Here is a 13,731-nt window from a genome sequence, read left to right on the forward strand (position 1 = left end):
AGCAAACATATTTTCTTTTTGTTATTGTTTTAAAATGATGGTTAATTTGTCTCACTTAATTTAAATTCGAATTATTATCTAGCACTCTCGGCAACGGCCATGTCACGCTGAAAACACCGGTTCTCGTCCGATCACCGAAGTTAAGCAGCGTTGAGCGCAGTCAGAACTTGGAAGGGAGACCACTTAGAAACACTGCGTGCCGTTGGCTTTTTCACTTTTTTTTCCTCTTTTAAATTCCAATAGATATGAAAAAAGCAAACTTTTTTTGGTTATTGTTTTAGATGATGGTTAATTTGTCTCACTTAATTTAAATTCGAATTATTATCTAGCACTCTCGGCAACGGCCATATCAGGCTGAAAACACCGGTTCTCGTCCGATCACCGAAGTTAAGCAGCGTCGGGCGCAGTCAGTACTGGGGAGGGAGACCACTAAGGAACACTGCGTGCCGTTGACTTTTTCACTTTTTTTTCCTCTTTTAAATTCCACCAGATAAGAAAAAAGCAAACATATCTTCATTTTGATATTGTTTTATAAAGATGAAAGTTAATTAAATTCAAATTATTAACTAGCACTCTCGGCAACGGCCATATCACGCTGAAAACACCGGTTCTCGTCCGATCACCGAAGTTAAGCAGCGTCGAGCGCAGTCAGTACTTGGGAGGGAGACCACTTAGGAACACTGCGTGCCGTTGGTTTTAATTTTTTTCCTCTTTTAAATTCCAATAGATAGGAAAAAAGCAAACATATTTTCTTTTTGTTATTGTTTTAAAATGATGAAGGTTATTTTGTCTCACTTAATTTAAATTCGAATTATTATCTAGCACTCTCGGCAACGGCCATATCACGCTGAAAACACCGGTTCTCGTCCGATCACCGAAGTTAAGCAGCGTCGAGCGCAGTCAGTACTTGGGAGGGAGACCACTTAGGAACACTGCATGCCGTTGGCTTTTTCACCTTTTTTTCCTCTTTTAAATTCCAATAGATATGAAAAAAGCAAACTTATTTTCTATTTGTTAATGTTTTAAAAAGATGAAGGTTAATTTGTCTCACTTAATTTCAATTCGAATTATTATCTAGCACTCTCGGCAACGGCCATATCACGCTGAAAACACCGGTTCTCGTCCGATCACCGAAGTTAAGCAGCGTCGAGCGCAGTCAGTACTTGGAAACTCTGCGTGCCGTTGGCTTTTTCACTTTCATTTCCTCTTTTAAATTCCACCAGATAAGAAAAAAGCAAACATATCTTCTTTTTGATATTGTTTTATAAAGATGAAAGTTAATTAAATTCAAACTATTAACTAGCACTCTCGGCAACGGCCATATCACGCTGAAAACACCGGTTCTCGACCGATCACCGAAGTTAAGCAGCGTCGAGCGCAGTCAGTACTTGGGAGGGAGAGCACTTAGGAACACTGCGTGCCGTTGGCTTTTAATTTTTTTTTCCTCTTTTAAATTCCAATAGATAGGCAAAAAGCAAACATATTTTCTTTTTGTTATTGTTTTAAAATGATGAAGGTTAATTTGTCTCACTTAATTTCAATTCGAATTATTATCTAGCACTCTCGGCAACGGCCATATCACGCTGAAAACACCGGTTCTCGTCCGATCACCGAAGTTAAGCAGCGTCGAGCGCAGTCAGTACTTGGAAACTCTGCGTGCCGTTGGCTTTTTCACTTTTATTTCCTCTTTTAAATTCCACCAGATATGAAAAAAGCAAACATATCTTCTTTTTGTTATTGTTTTATAAAGATGAAAGTTAATTAAATTCAAATTATTAACTAGCACTCTCGGCAACGGCCATATCACGCTGAAAACACCGGTTCTCGTCCGATCACCGAAGTTAAGCAGCGTCGAGCGCAGTCAGTACTTGGAAACTCTGCGTGCCGTTGGCTTTTTCACTTTTATTTCCTCTTTTAAATTCCACCAGATATGAAAAAAGCAAACATATCTTCTTTTTGGTATTGTTTTATAAAGATGAAAGTTAATTAAATTCAAATTATTAACTAGCACTCTCGGCAACGGCCATATCACGCTGAAAACACCGGTTCTCGTCCGATCACCGAAGTTAAGCAGCGTCGAGCGCAGTCAGTACTTGGGAGGGAGACCACTTAGGAATACTGCGTGCCGTTGGCTTTTAATTTTTTTTCCACTTTTAAATTCAAATAGATATGAAAAAAGCAAACATATTTTCTTTTTGTTATTGTTTTAAAATGATGGTTAATTTGTCTCACTTAATTTAAATTCGAATTATTATCTAGCACTCTCGGCAACGGCCATGTCACGCTGAAAACACCGGTTCTCGTCCGATCACCGAAGTTAAGCAGCGTTGAGCGCAGTCAGTACTTGGAAACTCTGCGTGCCGTTGGCTTTTTCACTTTTATTTCCTCTTTTAAATTCCACCAGATATGAAAAAAGCAAACATATCTTCTTTTTGGTATTGTTTTATAAAGATGAAAGTTAATTAAATTCAAATTATTAACTAGCACTCTCGGCAACGGCCATATCACGATGAAAACACAGGTTCTCGTCCGATCACCGAAGTTAAGCAGCGTCGAGCGCAGTCAGTACTTGGGAGGGAGACCACTTAGGAATACTGCGTGCCGTTGGCTTTTTATTTTTTTTCCTCTTTAAAATTCAAATAGATATGAAAAAAGCAAACATATTTTCTTTTTGTTATTGTTTTAAAATGATGGTTAATTTGTCTCACTTAATTTAAATTCGAATTATTATCTAGCACTCTCGGCAACGGCCATGTCACGCTGAAAACACCGGTTCTCGTCCGATCACCGAAGTTAAGCAGCGTTGAGCGCAGTCAGAACTTGGAAGGGAGACCACTTAGAAACACTGCGTGCCGTTGGCTTTTTCACTTTTTTTTCCTCTTTTAAATTCCAATAGATATGAAAAAAGCAAACTTTTTTTGGTTATTGTTTTAGATGATGAAGGTTAATTTGTCTCACTTAATTTAAATTCGAATTATTATCTAGCACTCTCGGCAACGGCCATATCAGGCTGAAAACACCGGTTCTCGTCCGATCACCGAAGTTAAGCAGCGTCGGGCGCAGTCAGTACTTGGGAGGGAGACCACTAAGGAACACTGCGTGCCGTTGACTTTTTCACTTTTTTTTCCTCTTTTAAATTCCACCAGATAAGAAAAAAGCAAACATATCTTCTTTTTGATATTGTTTTATAAAGATGAAAGTTAATTAAATTCAAATTATTAACTAGCACTCTCGGCAACGGCCATATCACGCTGAAAACACCGGTTCTCGTCCGATCACCGAAGTTAAGCAGCGTCGAGCGCAGTCAGTACTTGGGAGGGAGACCACTTAGGAACACTGCGTGCCGTTGGTTTTAATTTTTTTCCTCTTTTAAATTCCAATAGATAGGAAAAAAGCAAACATATTTTCTTTTTGTTATTGTTTTAAAATGATGAAGGTTATTTTGTCTCACTTAATTTAAATTCGAATTATTATCTAGCACTCTCGGCAACGGCCATATCACGCTGAAAACACCGGTTCTCGTCCGATCACCGAAGTTAAGCAGCGTCGAGCGCAGTCAGTACTTGGGAGGGAGACCACTTAGGAACACTGCATGCCGTTGGCTTTTTCACCTTTTTTTCCTCTTTTAAATTCCAATAGATATGAAAAAAGCAAACTTATTTTCTTTTTGTTAATGTTTTAAAAAGATGAAGGTTAATTTGTCTCACTTAATTTCAATTCGAATTATTATCTAGCACTCTCGGCAACGGCCATATCACGCTGAAAACACCGGTTCTCGTCCTATCACCGAAGTTAAGCAGCGTCGAGCGCAGTCAGTACTTGGAAACTCTGCGTGCAGTTGGCTTTTTCACTTTCATTTCCTCTTTTAAATTCCATTAGATATGAAAAAAGCAAACATATCTTCTTTTTGGTATTGTTTTATAAAGATGAAAGTTAATTAAATTCAAATTATTAACTAGCACTCTCGGCAACGGCCACATCACGCTGAAAACACCGGTTCTCGTCCGATCACCGAAGTTAAGCAGCGTCGAGCGCAGTCAGTACTTGGGAGGGAGACATCTTAGGAATACTGCGTGCCGTTGGCTTTTAATTTTTTTTCCTCTTTTAAATTCAAATAGATATGAAAAAAGCAAACATATTTTCTTTTTGTTATTGTTTTAAAATGATGGTTAATTTGTCTCACTTAATTTAAATTCGAATTATTATCTAGCACTCTCGGCAACGGCCATGTCACGCTGAAAACACCGGTTCTCGTCCGATCACCGAAGTTAAGCAGCGTCGAGCGCAGTCAGAACTTGGAAGGGAGACCACTTAGAAACACTGCGTGCCGTTGGCTTTTTCACTTTTTTTTCCTCTTTTAAATTCCAATAGATATGAAAAAAGCAAACTTTTTTTTGTTATTGTTTTAGAAGATGATGGTTAATTTGTCTCACTTAAATTAAATTCGAATTATTATCAAGCACTCTCGGCAACGGCCATGTCACGCTGAAAACACCGGTTCTCGTCCGATCACCGAAGTTAAGCAGCGACGAGCGCAGTCAGTACTTGGAAATTTGCGTGCCGTTGGCTTTTTCACTTTTGTTTCCTCTTTTAAATTCCATCAGATATGAAAAAAGCAAACATATCTTTTTGTTAATGTTTTATAAAGATGTTTTAAATTCCATCAGATATGAAAAAAGCAAACATATCTTCTTTTTGTTATTGTTTTATAAAGATGAAGGTCAATTAAATTCAAATTATTAAATACCACTCTCGGCAACGGCCATATCACGCTGAAAACACCGGTTCTCGTCCGATCACCGAAGTTAAGCAGCGTCGAGCGCAGTCAGTACTTGGAAATTTGCGTGCCGTTGGCTTTTTCACTTTTGTTTCCTCTTTTAAATTCCATCAGATTTGAAAAAAGCAAACATATCTTCTTTTTGTTATTGTTTTATAAAGATGAAGGTTAATTTAAATTCGAATTATTATCTAGCACTCTCGGCAACGGCCATATCACGCTGAAAACACCGGTTCTCGTCCGATCACCGAAGTTAAGCAGCGTCAAGCGAAGTCAGAACTTGGGAGGGAGACCACTTAGGAACACTGCCTTCCGTTGGCTTTTTCACTTTTTTTCCCTCTTTTAAATTCCAATAGATATGAAAAAAGCAAACGTTTTTTTTGTTATTGTTTTAGAAGATGATGGTTAATTTGTCTCACTTAATTTAAATTCGAATTATTATCAAGCACTCTCGGCAACGGCCATGTCACGCTGAAAACACCGGTTCTCGTCCGATCACCGAAGTTAAGCAGCGTCGAGCGCAGTCAGTACTTGGAAATTTGCGTGCCGTTGGCTTTTTCACTTTTGTTTCCTCTTTTAAATTCCATCAGATATGAAAAAAGCAAACATATCTTTTTGTTATTGTTTTATAAAGATGTTTTAAATTCCATCAGATATGAAAAAAGCAAACATATCTTTTTGTTATTGTTTTATAAAGATGTTTTAAATTCCATCAGATATGAAAAAAGCAAACATATCTTCTTTTTGTTATTGTTTTATAAAGATGAAGGTCAATTAAATTCAAATTATTAAATACCACTCTCGGCAACGGCCATATCACGCTGAAAACACCGGTTCTCGTCCGATCACCGAAGTTAAGCAGCGTCGAGCGCAGTCAGTACTTGGGAGGGAGACCACTTAGGAACACTGCGTGCCGTTGGCTTTTTCACCTTTTTTTCCTCTTTTAAATTCCAATAGATATGAAAAAGCAAACATATTTTCTTTTTGTTATTGTTTTAAAATGATGAAGGTTAATTTGTCTCACTTAATTTAAATTCGAATTATTATCTAGCACTCTCGGCAACGGCCATGTCACGCTGAAAAAATCGGTTCTCGTCCGATCACCGAAGTTAAGCAGCGTCGAGCGCAGTCAGTACTTGGGAGGGAGACCACTAAGGAACACTGCGTGCCGTTGGCTTTTTCACTTTTTTTTCCTCTTTTAAATTCCACCAGATAAGAAAAAAGCAAACATATCTTCTTTTTGATATTGTTTTATAAAGATGAAAGTTAATTAAATTCAAACTATTAACTAGCACTCTCGGCAACGGCCATATCACGCTGAAAACACCGGTTCTCGACCGATCACCGAAGTTAAGCAGCGTCGAGCGCAGTCAGTACTTGGGAGGGAGAGCACTTAGGAACACTGCGTGCCGTTGGCTTTTAATTTTTTTTCCTCTTTTAAATTCCAATAGATAGGAAAAAAGCAAACATATTTTCTTTTTGTTATTGTTTTAAAATGATGAAGGTTAATTTGTCTCACTTAATTTCAATTCGAATTATTATCTAGCACTCTCGGCAACGGCCATATCACGCTGAAAACACCGGTTCTCGTCCGATCACCGAAGTTAAGCAGCGTCGAGCGCAGTCAGTACTTGGAAACTCTGCGTGCCGTTGGCTTTTTCACTTTTATTTCCTCTTTTAAATTCCACCAGATATGAAAAAAGCAAACATATCTTCTTTTTGGTATTGTTTTATAAAGATGAAAGTTAATTAAATTCAAATTATTAACTAGCACTCTCGGCAACGGCCATATCACGCTGAAAACACCGGTTCTCGTCCGATCACCGAAGTTAAGCAGCGTCGAGCGCAGTCAGTACTTGGGAGGGAGACCACTTAGGAATACTGCGTGCCGTTGGCTTTTAATTTTTTTTCCTCTTTTAAATTCCAATAGATATGAAAAAAGCAAACTTTTTTTGGTTATTGTTTTAGAAGATGAAGGTTAATTTGTCTCACTTAATTTAATTTCGAACTATTATCTAGCACTCTCGGCAACGGCCATATCAGGCTGAAAACACCGGTTCTCGTCCGATCACCGAAGTTAAGCAGCGTCGAGCGCAGTCAGTACTTGGGAGGGAGACCACTTAGGAACACTGCGTGCCGTTGGTTTTAATTTTTTTCCTCTTTTAAATTCCAATAGATAGGAAAAAAGCAAACATATTTTCTTTTTGTTATTGTTTTAAAATGATGAAGGTTAATTTGTCTCACTTAATTTAAATTCGAATTATTATCTAGCACTCTCGGCAACGGCCATATCACGCTGAAAACACCGGTTCTCGTTCGATCACCGAAGTTAAGCAGCGTCGAGCGCAGTCAGTACTTGGGAGGGAGACCACTTAGGAATACTGCGTGCCGTTGGCTTTTAATTTTTTTTCCTCTTTTAAATTCAAATAGATATGAAAAAAGCAAACATATTTTCTTTTTGTTATTGTTTTAAAATGATGGTTAATTTGTCTCACTTAATTTAAATTCGAATTATTATCTAGCACTCTCGGCAACGGCCATGTCACGCTGAAAACACCGGTTCTCGTCCGATCACCGAAGTTAAGCAGCGTCGAGCGCAGTCAGTACTTGGGAGGGAGACCACTTAGGAATACTGCGTGCCGTTGGCTTTTAATTTTTTTTCCTCTTTTAAATTCAAATAGATATGAAAAAAGCAAACATATTTTCTTTTTGTTATTGTTTTAAAATGATGGTTAATTTGTCTCACTTAATTTCAATTCGAATTATTATCTAGCACTCTCGGCAACGGCCATATCACGCTGAAAACACCGGTTCTCGTCCGATCACCGAAGTTAAGCAGCGTCGAGCGCAGTCAGTACTTGGAAACTCTGCGTGCCGTTGGCTTTTTCACTTTTATTTCCTCTTTTAAATTCCACCAGATATGAAAAAAGCAAACATATCTTCTTTTTGGTATTGTTTTATAAAGATGAAAGTTAATTAAATTCAAATTATTAACTAGCACTCTCGGCAACGGCCATATCATGCGGAAAACACCGGTTCTCGTCCGATCACCGAAGTTAAGCAGCGTCGAGCGCAGTCAGTACTTGGGAGGGAGACCACTTAGGAATACTGCGTGCCGTTGGCTTTTAATTTTTTTTCCTCTTTTAAATTCAAATAGATATGAAAAAAGCAAACATATTTTCTTTTTGTTATTGTTTTAAAATGATGGTTAATTTGTCTCACTTAATTTAAATTCGAATTATTATCTAGCACTCTCGGCAACGGCCATGTCACGCTGAAAACACCGGTTCTCGTCCGATCACCGAAGTTAAGCAGCGTTGAGCGCAGTCAGAACTTGGAAGGGAGACCACTTAGAAACACTGCGTGCCGTTGGCTTTTTCACTTTTTTTTCCTCTTTTAAATTCCAATAGATATGAAAAAAACAAACTTTTTTTGGTTATTGTTTTAGAAGATGAAGGTTAATTTGTCTCACTTAATTTAAATTCGAACTATTATCTAGCACTCTCGGCAACGGCCATATCAGGCTGAAAACACCGGTTTTCGTCCGATCACCGAAGTTAAGCAGCGTCGAGCGCAGTCAGTACTTGGGAGGGAGACCACTTAGGAACACTGCGTGCCGTTGGTTTTAATTTTTTTCCTCTTTTAAATTCCAATAGATAGGAAAAAAGCAAACATATTTTCTTTTTGTTATTGTTTTAAAATGATGAAGGTTAATTTGTCTCACTTAATTTAAATTCGAATTATTATCTAGCACTCTCGGCAACGGCCATATCACGCTGAAAACACCGGTTCTCGTCTAATCACCGAAGTTAAGCAGCGTCGAGCGCAGTCAGTACTTGGGAGGGAGACCACTTAGGAACACTGCGTGCCGTTGGCTTTTTCACCTTTTTTTCCTCTTTTAAATTCCAATAGATATGAAAAAAGCAAACTCATTTTCTTTTTGTTAATGTTTTAAAAAGATGAAGGTTAATTTGTCTCACTTAATTTCAATTCGAATTATTATCTAGCACTCTCGGCAACGGCCATATCACGCTGAAAACACCGGTTCTCGTCCGATCACCGAAGTTAAGCAGCGTCGAGCGCAGTCAGTACTTGGGAGGGAGACCACTTAGGAATACTGCGTGCCGTTGGCTTTTAATTTTTTTTCCTCTTTTAAATTCAAATAGATATGAAAAAAGCAAACATATTTTCTTTTTGTTATTGTTTTAAAATGATGGTTAATTTGTCTCACTTAATTTAAATTCGAATTATTATCTAGCACTCTCGGCAACGGCCATGTCACGCTGAAAACACCGGTTCTCGTCCGATCACCGAAGTTAAGCAGCGTCGAGCGCAGTCAGTACTTGGGAGGGAGACCACTTAGGAATACTGCGTGCCGTTGGCTTTTAATTTTTTTTCCTCTTTTAAATTCAAATAGATATGAAAAAAGCAAACATATTTTCTTTTTGTTATTGTTTTAAAATGATGGTTAATTTGTCTCACTTAATTTAAATTCGAATTATTATCTAGCACTCTCGGCAACGGCCATGTCACGCTGAAAACACCGGTTCTCGTCCGATCACCGAAGTTAAGCAGCGTCGAGCGCAGTCAGAACTTGGAAGGGAGACCACTTAGAAACACTGCGTGCCGTTGGCTTTTTCACTTTTTTTTCCTCTTTTAAATTCCAATAGATATGAAAAAAGCAAACTTTTTTTTTGTTATTGTTTTAGAAGATGATGGTTAATTTGTCTCACTTAATTTAAATTCGAATTATTATCAAGCACTCTCGGCAACGGCCATGTCACGCTGAAAACACCGGTTCTCGTCCGATCACCGAAGTTAAGCAGCGTCGAGCGCAGTCAGTACTTGGAAATTTGCGTGCCGTTGGCTTTTTCACTTTTGTTTCCTCTTTTAAATTCCATCAGATATGAAAAAAGCAAACATATCTTCTTTTTGTTATTGTTTTATAAAGATGAAGGTCAATTAAATTCAAATTATTAAATACCACTCTCGGCAACGGCCATATCACGCTGAAAACACCGGTTCTCGTCCGATCACCGAAGTTAAGCAGCGTCGAGCGCAGTCAGTACTTGGAAATTTGCGTGCCGTTGGCTTTTTCACTTTTGTTTCCTCTTTTAAATTCCATCAGATATGAAAAAAGCAAACATATCTTTTTGTTAATGTTTTATAAAGATGTTTTAAATTCCATCAGATATGAAAAAAGCAAACATATCTTCTTTTTGTTATTGTTTTATAAAGATGAAGGTCAATTAAATTCAAATTATTAAATACCACTCTCGGCAACGGCCATATCACGCTGAAAACACCGGTTCTCGTCCGATCACCGAAGTTAAGCAGCGTCGAGCGCAGTCAGTACTTGGAAATTTGCGTGCCGTTGGCTTTTTCACTTTTGTTTCCTCTTTTAAATTCCATCAGATATGAAAAAAGCAAACATATCTTCTTTTTGTTATTGTTTTATAAAGATGAAGGTTAATTTAAATTCGAATTATTATCTAGCACTCTCGGCAACGGCCATATCACGCTGAAAACACCGGTTCTCGTCCGATCACCGAAGTTAAGCAGCGTCAAGCGAAGTCAGAACTTGGGAGGGAGACCACTTAGGAACACTGCGTTCCGTTGGCTTTTTCACTTTTTTTTCCTCTTTTAAATTCCAATAGATATGAAAAAAGCAAACTTTTTTTTTGTTATTGTTTTAGAAGATGATGGTTAATTTGTCTCACTTAATTTAAATTCGAATTATTATCAAGCACTCTCGGCAACGGCCATGTCACGCTGAAAACACCGGTTCTCGTCCGATCACCGAAGTTAAGCAGCGTCGAGCGCAGTCAGTACTTGGAAATTTGCGTGCCGTTGGCTTTTTCACTTTTGTTTCCTCTTTTAAATTCCATCAGATATGAAAAAAGCAAACATATCTTTTTGTTATTGTTTTATAAAGATGTTTTAAATTCCATCAGATATGAAAAAAGCAAACATATCTTTTTGTTATTGTTTTATAAAGATGTTTTAAATTCCATCAGATATGAAAAAAGCAAACATATCTTTTTGTTATTGTTTTATAAAGATGTTTTAAATTCCATCAGATATGAAAAAAGCAAACATATCTTCTTTTTGTTATTGTTTTATAAAGATGAAGGTCAATTAAATTCAAATTATTAAATACCACTCTCGGCAACGGCCATATCACGCTGAAAACACCGGTTCTCGTCCGATCACCGAAGTTAAGCAGCGTCGAGCGCAGTTAGTACTTCGGAGGGAGACCACTTAGGAACACTGCGTGCCGTTGGCTTTTTCACCTTTTTTTCCTCTTTTAAATTCCAATAGATATGAAAAAGCAAACATATTTTCTTTTTGTTATTGTTTTAAAATGATGGTTAATTTGTCTCACTTAATTTAAATTCGAATTATTATCTAGCACTCTCGGCAACGGCCATGTCACGCTGAAAACACCGGTTCTCGTCCGATCACCGAAGTTAAGCAGCGTCGAGCGCAGTCAGAACTTGGCAGGGAGACCACTTAGAAACACTGCGTGCCGTTGGCTTTTTCACTTTTTTTTCCTCTTTTAAATTCCAATAGATATGAAAAAAGCAAACTTTTTTTTTGTTATTGTTTTAGAAGATGATGGTTAATTTGTCTCACTTAATTTAAATTCGAATTATTATCAAGCACTCTCGGCAACGGCCATGTCACGCTGAAAACACCGGTTCTCGTCCGATCACCGAAGTGAAGCAGCGTCGAGCGCAGTCAGTACTTGGAAATTTGCGTGCCGTTGGCTTTTTCACTTTTGTTTCCTCTTTTAAATTCCATCAGATATGAAAAAAGCAAACATATCTTTTTGTTAATGTTTTATAAAGATGTTTTAAATTCCATCAGATATGAAAAAAGCAAACATATCTTCTTTTTGTTATTGTTTTATAAAGATGAAGGTCAATTAAATTCAAATTATTAAATACCACTCTCGGCAACGGCCATATCACGCTGAAAACACCGGTTCTCGTCCGATCACCGAAGTTAAGCAGCGTCGAGCGCAGTCAGTACTTGGAAATTTGCGTGCCGTTGGCTTTTTCACTTTTGTTTCCTCTTTTAAATTCCATCAGATATGAAAAAAGCAAACATATCTTCTTTTTGTTATTGTTTTATAAAGATGAAGGTTAATTTAAATTCGAATTATTATCTAGCACTCTCGGCAACGGCCATATCACGCTGAAAACACCGGTTCTCGTCCGATCACCGAAGTTAAGCAGCGTCGAGCGCAGTCAGTACTTGGGAGGGAGACCACTTAGGAACACTGCGTGCCGTTGGCTTTTTCACCTTTTTTTCCTCTTTTAAATTCCAATAGATATGAAAAAGCAAACATATTTTCTTTTTGTTATTGTTTTAAAATGATGGTTAATTTGTCTCACTTAATTTAAATTCGAATTATTATCTAGCTCTCTCGGCAACGGCCATATCACGCTGAAAACACCGGTTCTCGTCCGATCACCGAAGTTAAGCAGCGTCGAGCGCAGTCAGTACTTGGGAGGGAGACCACTTAGGAATACTGCGTGCCGTTGGCTTTTAATTTTTTTTCCTCTTTTAAATTCAAATAGATATGAAAAAAGCAAACATATTTTTTGTTATTGTTTTAGAAGATGATGGTTAATTTGTCTCACTTAATTTAAATTCGAATTATTATCAAGCACTCTCGGCAACGGCCATGTCACGCTGAAAACACCGGTTCTCGTCCGATCACCGAAGTGAAGCAGCGCGAGCGCAGTCAGTACTTGGAAATTAGCGTGCCGTTGGCTTTTTCACTTTTGTTTCCTCTTTTAAATTCCATCAGATATGAAAAAAGCAAACATATCTTTTTGTTAATGTTTTATAAAGATGTTTTAAATTCCATCAGATATGAAAAAAGCAAACATATCTTCTTTTTGTTATTGTTTTATAAAGATGAAGGTCAATTAAATTCAAATTATTAAATACCACTCTCGGCAACGGCCATATAACGCTGAAAACACCGGTTCTCGTCCGATCACCGAAGTTAAGCAGCGTCGAGCGCAGTCAGTACTTGGAAATTTGCGTGCCGTTGGCTTTTTCACTTTTGTTTCCTCTTTTAAATTCCATCAGATATGAAAAAAGCAAACATATCTTCTTTTTGTTATTGTTTTATAAAGATGAAGGTTAATTTAAATTCGAATTATTATCTAGCACTCTCGGCAACGGCCATATCACGCTGAAAACACCGGTTCTCGTCCGATCACCGAAGTTAAACAGCGTCGAGCGCAGTCAGAACTTGGCAGGGAGACCACTTAGAAACACTGCGTGCCGTTGGCTTTTTCACTTTTTTTTCCTCTTTTAAATTCCAATAGATATGAAAAAAGCAAACTTTTTTTTTGTTATTGTTTTAGAAGATGATGGTTAATTTGTCTCACTTAATTTAAATTCGAATTATTATCAAGCACTCTCGGCAACGGCCATGTCACGCTGAAAACACCGGTTCTCGTCCGATCACCGAAGTGAAGCAGCGTCGAGCGCAGTCAGTACTTGGAAATTTGCGTGCCGTTGGCTTTTTCACTTTTGTTTCCTCTTTTAAATTCCATCAGATATGAAAAAAGCAAACATATCTTTTTGTTAATGTTTTATAAAGATGTTTTGAATTCCATCAGATATGAAAAAAGCAAACATGTCTTCTTTTTGTTATTGTTTTATAAAGATGAAGGTCAATTAAATTCAAATTATTAAATACCACTCTCGGCAACGGCCATATCACGCTGAAAACACCGGTTCTCGTCCGATCACCGAAGTTAAGCAGCGTCGAGCGCAGTCAGTACTTGGAAATTTGCGTGCCGTTGGCTTTTTCACTTTTGTTTCCTCTTTTAAATTCCATCAGATATGAAAAAAGCAAACATATCTTCTTTTTGTTATTGTTTTATAAAGATGAAGGTTAATTTAAATTCGAATTATTATCTAGCACT

The 13,731-nt window shown here is 37.7% G+C and overlaps 14 non-coding genes and 38 pseudogenes across 14 annotated transcripts; all 52 read left to right on the top strand.

Annotated features, from left to right (window-relative positions):
- The first annotated feature begins 89 nt into the window (after positions 1-89).
- LOC149698531 (5S ribosomal RNA) lies at positions 90-208 on the top strand (annotated as a pseudogene).
- Positions 209-336: 128 nt separating this feature from the next.
- On the top strand, positions 337-455 carry LOC149698532 (5S ribosomal RNA; annotated as a pseudogene).
- Positions 456-577: 122 nt separating this feature from the next.
- On the top strand, positions 578-696 carry LOC149698533 (5S ribosomal RNA). The gene has a single exon (XR_016382098.1). It is a non-coding gene; the product is annotated as a 5S ribosomal RNA (ribosomal RNA).
- A 133-nt stretch (positions 697-829) lies between these two features.
- LOC149698534 (5S ribosomal RNA) lies at positions 830-948 on the top strand. The gene has a single exon (XR_016382332.1). It is a non-coding gene; the product is annotated as a 5S ribosomal RNA (ribosomal RNA).
- Positions 949-1,085: 137 nt separating this feature from the next.
- LOC149698535 (5S ribosomal RNA) lies at positions 1,086-1,188 on the top strand (annotated as a pseudogene).
- Positions 1,189-1,310: 122 nt separating this feature from the next.
- Positions 1,311-1,429, top strand: LOC149698536 (5S ribosomal RNA; annotated as a pseudogene).
- Positions 1,430-1,565: 136 nt separating this feature from the next.
- On the top strand, positions 1,566-1,668 carry LOC149698537 (5S ribosomal RNA; annotated as a pseudogene).
- Positions 1,669-1,790: 122 nt separating this feature from the next.
- Positions 1,791-1,893, top strand: LOC149698538 (5S ribosomal RNA; annotated as a pseudogene).
- A 122-nt stretch (positions 1,894-2,015) lies between these two features.
- On the top strand, positions 2,016-2,134 carry LOC149698539 (5S ribosomal RNA). The gene has a single exon (XR_016382274.1). It is a non-coding gene; the product is annotated as a 5S ribosomal RNA (ribosomal RNA).
- A 132-nt stretch (positions 2,135-2,266) lies between these two features.
- Positions 2,267-2,369, top strand: LOC149698540 (5S ribosomal RNA; annotated as a pseudogene).
- Positions 2,370-2,491: 122 nt separating this feature from the next.
- Positions 2,492-2,610, top strand: LOC149698541 (5S ribosomal RNA; annotated as a pseudogene).
- A 132-nt stretch (positions 2,611-2,742) lies between these two features.
- On the top strand, positions 2,743-2,861 carry LOC149698542 (5S ribosomal RNA; annotated as a pseudogene).
- Positions 2,862-2,992: 131 nt separating this feature from the next.
- Positions 2,993-3,111, top strand: LOC149698543 (5S ribosomal RNA; annotated as a pseudogene).
- Positions 3,112-3,233: 122 nt separating this feature from the next.
- LOC149698544 (5S ribosomal RNA) lies at positions 3,234-3,352 on the top strand. The gene has a single exon (XR_016382099.1). It is a non-coding gene; the product is annotated as a 5S ribosomal RNA (ribosomal RNA).
- Positions 3,353-3,485: 133 nt separating this feature from the next.
- On the top strand, positions 3,486-3,604 carry LOC149698545 (5S ribosomal RNA). Its single transcript, XR_016382333.1, has one exon. It is a non-coding gene; the product is annotated as a 5S ribosomal RNA (ribosomal RNA).
- Positions 3,605-3,966: 362 nt separating this feature from the next.
- LOC149698546 (5S ribosomal RNA) lies at positions 3,967-4,085 on the top strand (annotated as a pseudogene).
- A 132-nt stretch (positions 4,086-4,217) lies between these two features.
- LOC149698547 (5S ribosomal RNA) lies at positions 4,218-4,336 on the top strand (annotated as a pseudogene).
- Positions 4,337-4,467: 131 nt separating this feature from the next.
- LOC149698548 (5S ribosomal RNA) lies at positions 4,468-4,569 on the top strand (annotated as a pseudogene).
- Positions 4,570-4,754: 185 nt separating this feature from the next.
- Positions 4,755-4,856, top strand: LOC149698549 (5S ribosomal RNA; annotated as a pseudogene).
- Positions 4,857-4,979: 123 nt separating this feature from the next.
- On the top strand, positions 4,980-5,098 carry LOC149698550 (5S ribosomal RNA; annotated as a pseudogene).
- A 132-nt stretch (positions 5,099-5,230) lies between these two features.
- On the top strand, positions 5,231-5,332 carry LOC149698551 (5S ribosomal RNA; annotated as a pseudogene).
- A 248-nt stretch (positions 5,333-5,580) lies between these two features.
- LOC149698552 (5S ribosomal RNA) lies at positions 5,581-5,699 on the top strand. The gene has a single exon (XR_016382385.1). It is a non-coding gene; the product is annotated as a 5S ribosomal RNA (ribosomal RNA).
- Positions 5,700-5,835: 136 nt separating this feature from the next.
- Positions 5,836-5,954, top strand: LOC149698553 (5S ribosomal RNA; annotated as a pseudogene).
- Positions 5,955-6,076: 122 nt separating this feature from the next.
- Positions 6,077-6,195, top strand: LOC149698554 (5S ribosomal RNA; annotated as a pseudogene).
- A 135-nt stretch (positions 6,196-6,330) lies between these two features.
- On the top strand, positions 6,331-6,433 carry LOC149698555 (5S ribosomal RNA; annotated as a pseudogene).
- A 122-nt stretch (positions 6,434-6,555) lies between these two features.
- On the top strand, positions 6,556-6,674 carry LOC149698556 (5S ribosomal RNA). The gene has a single exon (XR_016382285.1). It is a non-coding gene; the product is annotated as a 5S ribosomal RNA (ribosomal RNA).
- Positions 6,675-6,803: 129 nt separating this feature from the next.
- Positions 6,804-6,922, top strand: LOC149698557 (5S ribosomal RNA; annotated as a pseudogene).
- Positions 6,923-7,055: 133 nt separating this feature from the next.
- LOC149698558 (5S ribosomal RNA) lies at positions 7,056-7,174 on the top strand. The gene has a single exon (XR_016382087.1). It is a non-coding gene; the product is annotated as a 5S ribosomal RNA (ribosomal RNA).
- Positions 7,175-7,306: 132 nt separating this feature from the next.
- LOC149698559 (5S ribosomal RNA) lies at positions 7,307-7,425 on the top strand. Its single transcript, XR_016382153.1, has one exon. It is a non-coding gene; the product is annotated as a 5S ribosomal RNA (ribosomal RNA).
- Positions 7,426-7,557: 132 nt separating this feature from the next.
- On the top strand, positions 7,558-7,660 carry LOC149698560 (5S ribosomal RNA; annotated as a pseudogene).
- A 122-nt stretch (positions 7,661-7,782) lies between these two features.
- On the top strand, positions 7,783-7,901 carry LOC149698561 (5S ribosomal RNA; annotated as a pseudogene).
- Positions 7,902-8,033: 132 nt separating this feature from the next.
- Positions 8,034-8,152, top strand: LOC149698562 (5S ribosomal RNA; annotated as a pseudogene).
- Positions 8,153-8,283: 131 nt separating this feature from the next.
- Positions 8,284-8,402, top strand: LOC149698563 (5S ribosomal RNA; annotated as a pseudogene).
- A 133-nt stretch (positions 8,403-8,535) lies between these two features.
- LOC149698564 (5S ribosomal RNA) lies at positions 8,536-8,654 on the top strand (annotated as a pseudogene).
- A 137-nt stretch (positions 8,655-8,791) lies between these two features.
- LOC149698565 (5S ribosomal RNA) lies at positions 8,792-8,910 on the top strand. Its single transcript, XR_016382296.1, has one exon. It is a non-coding gene; the product is annotated as a 5S ribosomal RNA (ribosomal RNA).
- Positions 8,911-9,042: 132 nt separating this feature from the next.
- On the top strand, positions 9,043-9,161 carry LOC149698566 (5S ribosomal RNA). The gene has a single exon (XR_016382154.1). It is a non-coding gene; the product is annotated as a 5S ribosomal RNA (ribosomal RNA).
- A 132-nt stretch (positions 9,162-9,293) lies between these two features.
- On the top strand, positions 9,294-9,412 carry LOC149698567 (5S ribosomal RNA; annotated as a pseudogene).
- Positions 9,413-9,544: 132 nt separating this feature from the next.
- On the top strand, positions 9,545-9,646 carry LOC149698568 (5S ribosomal RNA; annotated as a pseudogene).
- A 122-nt stretch (positions 9,647-9,768) lies between these two features.
- On the top strand, positions 9,769-9,870 carry LOC149698569 (5S ribosomal RNA; annotated as a pseudogene).
- A 185-nt stretch (positions 9,871-10,055) lies between these two features.
- LOC149698570 (5S ribosomal RNA) lies at positions 10,056-10,157 on the top strand (annotated as a pseudogene).
- A 123-nt stretch (positions 10,158-10,280) lies between these two features.
- LOC149698571 (5S ribosomal RNA) lies at positions 10,281-10,399 on the top strand (annotated as a pseudogene).
- A 132-nt stretch (positions 10,400-10,531) lies between these two features.
- LOC149698572 (5S ribosomal RNA) lies at positions 10,532-10,633 on the top strand (annotated as a pseudogene).
- A 311-nt stretch (positions 10,634-10,944) lies between these two features.
- Positions 10,945-11,063, top strand: LOC149698573 (5S ribosomal RNA). The gene has a single exon (XR_016382119.1). It is a non-coding gene; the product is annotated as a 5S ribosomal RNA (ribosomal RNA).
- Positions 11,064-11,196: 133 nt separating this feature from the next.
- LOC149698574 (5S ribosomal RNA) lies at positions 11,197-11,315 on the top strand (annotated as a pseudogene).
- Positions 11,316-11,447: 132 nt separating this feature from the next.
- On the top strand, positions 11,448-11,549 carry LOC149698575 (5S ribosomal RNA; annotated as a pseudogene).
- A 185-nt stretch (positions 11,550-11,734) lies between these two features.
- LOC149698576 (5S ribosomal RNA) lies at positions 11,735-11,836 on the top strand (annotated as a pseudogene).
- A 123-nt stretch (positions 11,837-11,959) lies between these two features.
- On the top strand, positions 11,960-12,078 carry LOC149698577 (5S ribosomal RNA). Its single transcript, XR_016382386.1, has one exon. It is a non-coding gene; the product is annotated as a 5S ribosomal RNA (ribosomal RNA).
- A 133-nt stretch (positions 12,079-12,211) lies between these two features.
- On the top strand, positions 12,212-12,330 carry LOC149698578 (5S ribosomal RNA). Its single transcript, XR_016382308.1, has one exon. It is a non-coding gene; the product is annotated as a 5S ribosomal RNA (ribosomal RNA).
- A 416-nt stretch (positions 12,331-12,746) lies between these two features.
- LOC149698579 (5S ribosomal RNA) lies at positions 12,747-12,848 on the top strand (annotated as a pseudogene).
- A 123-nt stretch (positions 12,849-12,971) lies between these two features.
- Positions 12,972-13,090, top strand: LOC149698580 (5S ribosomal RNA; annotated as a pseudogene).
- Positions 13,091-13,222: 132 nt separating this feature from the next.
- LOC149698581 (5S ribosomal RNA) lies at positions 13,223-13,324 on the top strand (annotated as a pseudogene).
- A 185-nt stretch (positions 13,325-13,509) lies between these two features.
- LOC149698582 (5S ribosomal RNA) lies at positions 13,510-13,611 on the top strand (annotated as a pseudogene).
- The last annotated feature ends 120 nt before the right edge of the window (positions 13,612-13,731 follow it).

The sequence above is a fragment of the Phalangium opilio genome, unplaced genomic scaffold (assembly GCF_054372755.1).
Source record: "Phalangium opilio isolate 3A_F unplaced genomic scaffold, DU_Popi_V2 ptg000019l_1, whole genome shotgun sequence".
NCBI classification, from domain to species: Eukaryota; Metazoa; Arthropoda; class Arachnida; order Opiliones; family Phalangiidae; genus Phalangium; species Phalangium opilio.